The 7,097-nt window shown below is 33.8% G+C and overlaps 2 long non-coding RNA genes across 2 annotated transcripts; one reads left to right on the top strand and one right to left on the bottom strand.

Moving 5' to 3' along the window:
• Window positions 1-2,306: 2,306 nt before the first annotated feature.
• On the bottom strand, window positions 2,307-4,752 carry LOC146917371 (uncharacterized). The gene is made up of 3 exons (XR_015015588.1): window positions 4,217-4,752; window positions 4,000-4,112; window positions 2,307-3,329 (listed from the first exon to the last, which is right to left on the bottom strand). It is a non-coding gene; the product is annotated as an uncharacterized LOC146917371 (long non-coding RNA).
• Window positions 4,753-6,144: 1,392 nt separating this feature from the next.
• LOC146917372 (uncharacterized) lies at window positions 6,145-6,564 on the top strand. Its single transcript, XR_015014159.1, has 2 exons — window positions 6,145-6,272; window positions 6,373-6,564. It is a non-coding gene; the product is annotated as an uncharacterized LOC146917372 (long non-coding RNA).
• Window positions 6,565-7,097: the final 533 nt, after the last annotated feature.

The following is a 7,097-nucleotide window of genomic DNA, read 5'->3' on the forward strand; positions in this document are numbered from 1 at the left end:
AAAAGATTAAAGTAGGATATGATATAATTATCATATTCTGACTCTCTATCCTGACCATCAAACGGACCCGACAGGTTCAAATTATATAATCTTAATTGTCCTGCACCCTAGAAAGTACAAGTTTCAAGACAAACCAACGCCTCACAACTTTCCTCCACTTATGACCAACCAACGCCTTTTGACCAACCTAATTAACCCACAACTTCTGATCAACCCTAACCATCTACCCTGATTCACTCTCCACAACAACAAAATACACCGAATGAACCTTACCTACTAAACTCTCTGATTCAACCCACTCCCCCAAAACTCACCTACTCAACGTTTGCCACACAAAGCACCATCACATATATGTGTTGAGCCTATATCCACCTTAGATTTAAAAGGAGAATCATATATAGCCTTACTAGTTCATAGTTCAGATTCTAATACTTCATCTGATTATGATCACACAATAAGTTCGAATCCCTTCTCACTCATTCATTTCATTTGATTATGATGACGCAGTAGTCGTCGTTGAAATACCTGATGACTATCCCATTCTTGATCCCAAATCAGTTGAAAACCCTATGTTCATTGATTTTGATAAACCATGAGTTGAAGTTCCAACATCTGAGAAAACATTGGATGCACAACCCATGGTCCTAATTTTGAACCACCATCTGATCCCACCCTTTCTCAACCCCAAACCGAAGTTATTACTTCATTAGCTGAACCAATCATCCCGCTAACCTATATTTGATCCTGTTATATGACTAGCACCATAGCCCCACTTGTTAACCTATCCCGACCTAGAATTTTCTATGGTCATCAACATAATCTTATCGCCTCCTCTAACTTATGATTTCCCTGAACTTGAGGTGTTTGGTATAGCTATTTACGATAAGTTGAAGAGTTTACTAGATGAGAGATCTCAGATTGAAAGCCATGTGGAAAATGATCGCAAATGGGATGAGCTGAGACTTTTCATGGATGCTTTTTTGCCCAGAATGAAAGAAACTGGAAGAGAGCAAGAAAATGCTAACAAGGATGCTACAAGAAAATAGTTGTCAGAACTGATAAAAAATATGGAGATATTTGTCCTCAAAAGGAATAGAATCTTCCTTCGCATTATGAAATCATGTTAGGACCCTACATCTTTTAAACAATAGTTTCTGACTCTCCATTCTTCCCTTTAAAGTCAATATTATTTGACCTTCCTTTTGTTCTATCTAATCCCATACCACAAGAGCTTATGTATGTGGCTGCGTTTAAAACGTTCTTAGAGGATGTAATAAATCAACCAACCTCTCAACATGCTACTCAAAACCAACAACAGAATAAACTCCAAGTTAAGACAGAAAGTCAAAATAAAACAAAATCTGAACTGAACAAGATTCAACAACTTCTGATGATCCTATCATAAAAAATGCTTCTCCAAGGTCCGTATAAACTTCATTGTATTACACCTCTAATGGTACATTAAGTTTAAAAATCAAACAATCTTTTATCTGAATAAGTTAGATTGAAGAAGTCTATTTTAATTGTGATTGACCATTAGAAGTCTCTTTCGTCTGTAATTGAGCAAAGGAAGTCTCTTGCTAGTGCGCTTGAGAAACTTGTAATATGTGTGATAATAGTGAAATCCGTTGAAATTGCAAGAGGGCTGGACTACTCTCGGTTTATGGGAGGAACCAATATAATTGATCTGTGTGTGTGTGTGTGTGTGTGTGTGTGTGTGTGTGTGTTTGATTTTATACCGCTACATTAAAATGTTGTTTCAGACTCTAAACAAACTTTGTTTTGCTTCCGACTCTGAATAGTTTTTAAAAACACTTAGAAAAGTTTTTAAAAAGCCAACACAATTCAACCCACTCTTCTTGTGTTTTTCTCACCTTCACCATCTTCAAGTATGTCCCATAGTTCTTCATCTAAACCCATTACATAGCTATAGAAGTTGGTTTTTCACCAAGAGAAATCTTCAGGATCTCCATTGAACTTAGGAACTTTCCCAGAGTTAGATTTCTTGTTGTCACCATAATCATATGGAACATCATTGTTGTTCCCAGATCCAGAACTGGAGGTATCACTAGACATGTTTTTCTCAGATCTTTTTTTGTTACACTGTTAAGTGTTAAGACAACAGACCAAGGCTCTACATACCAATTGAAGGTAAGAAAAACACAAGAAGGGGGGTTAAATTGTGTTAGCTTTTTCTTCGTTTTCTCCTAAGCTAAAAACACTGATCAGAAGCAGATAGAGTTCTACTTCTGAAGTGATGTTCAGGACTAACTTGCAGCGGATGAAAACAGAGAGAGAGAAAGAAGAAACACACAAAGCAATTATACAGGTTCCTTCCACAAACCAGAAGTAGTCATGTCCCCCTTGCACTTCCAAGGAGAGTTCACTAAAATGTAATATCTGATTACAACTGCTCACTGCTAAACTTAGTAAGAGACTTCAAACTTCGCAAGCACAACTGCAAGAGACTTCCTATGCTCCTGAACACAATTAAGAGACTTCTAATGCTCAAGCACAACTGCAAGAGACTTCTATTCAAACAGAATTACAAAGAATAATGTTTGAGGTTGAACACTTGATATACAATCAGTGGTGTTCACAATACAAATCAGATACAGACTCTTAAGACTCTAGAATTTCTAAGATATGAACTTTGAAAAAGAAATTCTAAGTGAACTTTTGAATGCAGAACAATTTCAGCAGAGTTTTGGCGCTTGTAAATTGTTGTTGAGTCCTTGCCAATCTCTAAGTCTTCACTCCTTTATATAGAGGTGTGAAAGAGACGTTGCGAATTGCCAGCACATTAAAATAGAGTCGTTTGAAGCTTTTGATCAACCACCAATGATCTTTTTCCTGATATGGTTGTTGTCCTATAAAGGATCAATTTAAAATCCATTCCAATTGTGAAGGAACATTGTTGCAGGCAGAGCTGTTTTTCTTGTCTTGTAGCAGAGACAAAAACAAATTAGTGGAGGTAGTGGTTGTACACTTCGTACAATTGTACTTTGTCAACGATCTTTAAAGAACAATCATCTAATGCCTTCAAATCCTTTCAAAATAGTTGTTGCTTCACTCTTCCAGTCTTCTGCAATGCTTAGACGAGATTAAATCCATTGAACAGCCTTTGAAGTTTTAAGTCTTGCATCTCCTGATGAACTTCAGCTTCTGGTGATCTTCAGCTTCTGATGAGATGCTTCTGACGAACTTGCTTCTGATGACGTCATCACTTCAGGAGCACTATACTTCAGGAGCACTTCTCTTCAGATGCTTCAAACTTCCTTTTTGTTGATTCCTTAGCTCTCTTTTGTTCTTCCTTTTTGTTTATGGTCCTGTACACTTGAACAAATATTAGCTTATCCAATTGACAATTTTTAATACTTTGTTATCATCAAAACTCTCAAAGAGTAATGTTAAACACATTTTGTTCCAACAGATTAATCCTAGACTAGCGGGACATATTGCACTCTAAAACTATCCGAAGAATATAAGACATCACTCAAAACTCAAGATAATCTAGAGACAAAGTTAGAACTACATTACCAGTTTCCTTTCTTGTTGTGCCCTTTTGCAATTTCCCATGCAAGTTGACCTTATCGTTATTCATTGTGAATGAGCATATGCCTTTTTTTATGATTTTTTGATTTGGATGGATAGTTTACCTCACTGTACTAGGAACTACTTTGTGAAAAAATGTAAAAACACTTCTTTCAGATTTCATTAATAGTTTTTTGTCTTTTACTTCCTTCGTCTCACAATAGGTGTCCTCTTTGCTAAAAAATTCCGCCTCAAATTATTTGTCCCTTTTGCAATATTAATACAACATTTATTAGTTTTTTTTGACTAAATTGCTATTTGCTTCCCTTAACTATTTAATTAGTATAGCTTTGGTCACATAATTAAAATTTGTTCTATTTCGTATTTTAAGTTTATCTTTGTTACACATTTTGGTCCTTTCTGTTAGTTTAATTCATAAAACGTTAGGGTTTGTTAGATCATTACCTTCATTCCACTTCTTCATCATCTTCCTCATCCATCTTCATCAACCTTCATAAGGAAAAACTCAGCAAAACAAATCCATCACCATCACCTTCATCAACCTTCATAGCAAAACCCTGCAAAACATAAAAGTGAAGAAAAAAACATCCTCATAAATTTTTCAGCATCATAATCTCGTCACTACACCACTATCATAAAAAGCACCATAAATCCAATTCACCTTCTTATCAAAACAAACGCAAAACCTTCTAATCTGATCAAAACACAACTAATACCTCCTTGTATTCAAAATTTAGATCCATGAATCCCAAATCCCTTTTTAACCGTCAAACCCAGATTGTAAAAATTCCTTCCATCATCATGGAGCAACAAATATTCAGTCAATTTCACATAATCAAACCCCTTGCAAACCAGCATTCTAATCTCACTAATCACAAACCCAATTATCCAATCTTCTTTCTCTCCCTCACGTTTTTTCAAATTTGTTTCTATCATAATAATTGATTTATTTGGGGGAAAAATAAATGGGTTTTGAAGGTGAAGGGGTTCATGGGTTATTCATGAATGGAAGGAAAATGAAAGAGGAGGATTAAGGCGTGAAAAGGAAGAAGAAAATATGGGTAAGTGAAGGTGAGAGGTTGTAAGTTGTAGTGGAATAATGAGAAGAAAATATGTTGGTGGTGATTTTTTGTTATTGTTGTTGTTCTTGGGTTTTGTTGTTATTGTGTTTTCTTGCTGCTAGGTTTTATTCTTGCTGTTGTTGATGGTGTTCTTCCTATTTTTCATAAACAAATGAATACAAATTCCAGCCAATGACAAAATGACACTTGTACAAACCCTAACGTTTTTTTAATTAAACTAACGGAAAGGTCCAAAATGTGTAACGGATATAAACTTAAATACCAAAACAGAACAAATTTTAATTATAGGAGCAAAGTGGTACTAATTAAATAGTTAAGGGACAAAAATAGCAATTTAGCCTAGTTTTTCGGCCACCATACCCTTATTTATTACATTTCAATAAGGCTTAAATGCTCAATTGGTCCCTTAAGTATTTACTTCGTATCGCTTTGGTCCCATATGTAATAAAAGGTTCGTTTAGGTCCCTTAACTTTATTTAAAGTATCAATTTATTCCTATTTGTTAATTTAATTCAAAAACACGTTAAGTTTAGGGACCAAAATAATACTAATTAAATAAGTTAAGGGACCAAAATTTAACGTTTTTTTGAATTAAATTAATAGAAGGGACCAAACCTTTACTTTAAATAAAGTTAAGGGACCTAAGCGGACCTTTTATTACTTAAGAGACCAAAGCGATATCAAGTAAATACTTAAGGGGCCAAAAGAGCATTTAAGCCTTTCAATAATCGATAACCCTTTCACTAAATATAATTAATATGAGTGTTTTACTAAATGATATACATTTTACCATTAAAATCAACACTATTAATAATTTCCTTACTAACCGTATAAAACTCAAATAGGACAACTATTGTGAAACGGAAGGAGTATTAACTACACTCTTTTTGGCATAGAGCTTTATCTTACTTGGTTTTCTTGATAAGATTCTTAACGAGGCAGTTTCTTGTATCCTTCCTCATACTTTTGTCTAGTCTTGTAAAGATGTTTTTTCTCTATTAAAAATTTTAATAATATTTTACTTTCATTTGTTTCTTTAGGTGGTAAAGGGTAGGGATGCAAAAAAAAAAAAAGAATTCCTCGATTCTATCATTTTCACCTCATTGACAATTCTACATCCCATAACTAGTTAATTCTCGTTCTCTTCTTGCGCAAGAGAACACAACATTTTTCATTAATTCTCGTTCTCTTCTTGTGCAAGAAAACACAACATTTTTCTCAACTCATGCAATTTCGACATTTAATATGTATTACTTCTTCCATGCATTATTTAGGAATCTATTTTATTCATCATTCTTTATTGTTGTTTCTCTTTTTGTATTTCCTCCTATATAATACAAGAGGACAAAATATAAATAAACAATATATATATATATATATAATATATTTTAATAAAGAAAATAATGAACAACTTAATACAATTAGCATTAATTAATAATATTATAACTGACTTTTACAACTCCTAAGTGCTAAAAACCATTTAATTAAAGTTAAAAAAGCATGAAGTTTTACTTATTAAGCGATCGAAAATACTTTTACATTACAATCAAAGGAGATAAAATATGGCTCAAATTCTCATATTTTTTAGTTCGTTGATCATCTTTCTTTCTCTATTTTTGGTTGAAACTAGACGAAGTATGCCTTTTTTCATACTACTTTCAAATTTTCTAGTTTATGTTATACACACTATTTTATCATCTTTTAGTAATATTTCTTTTTTGATTTAACAATGCAGCTGAAATTCCTTGTGAGTCTAAACAAGATTGTCCAAAAATGTTTTTTCCTCATTATGTGACATGCGTTGAAGGTTTATGTTGTATTCATATAATAACATAATAATATTTGTACCTTTATATTGGACTGTTAAATTTGAAAATAATAATGTTTCCTAAATTCATATAAAAATGTTTGCACTATGTTTCTACGACATTAGAATTTTATGAAAAGTTAAAAAGTATATATATGATCTTGTTTGATCTAAGATGATTGAATTGTTGGAGAAGATTCGATGTATAGAGGAATATAATGGTTGTTGTCCACCGTGGTCCATCTCCACTAGGGGGAGGGGGTGTACTAGCACTTTCTCCGACGCTTAAGTCATTGAGGGACTTAGATAATGCGGCTAATAATATGTTACAATTTAAGATACATGACCCGATGTTGCGTATAGTATTTATAGGGAAAAGGTAGGTCTTTTGCTTATCAAAACTTCACATGGACATGTGTTTCTGAGGGACATGTGTTACCATTTTGAGGGTACTACGACATTGGATCTGAATAGGACGGTCAAGATATGTTGTTCTGAATCGTTATCCAGTTGGATTTACGGTTTGTCAATCATATTGAATTGCTTTACTTCGAGCCCTAAATCGGTATCAGGTCTATTCCAAATTGGTCATTGGCCCAGTTCATAACAGTCCCCTACCCCCCCTCCCCCCAGATTTTGTTGGCCCAGTTCAT

The sequence above is a fragment of the Medicago sativa genome, chromosome 6 (assembly GCF_051527215.1).
Source record: "Medicago sativa cultivar Bolivia chromosome 6, Bolivia_mono, whole genome shotgun sequence".
Classification (NCBI taxonomy): Eukaryota; Viridiplantae; Streptophyta; class Magnoliopsida; order Fabales; family Fabaceae; genus Medicago; species Medicago sativa.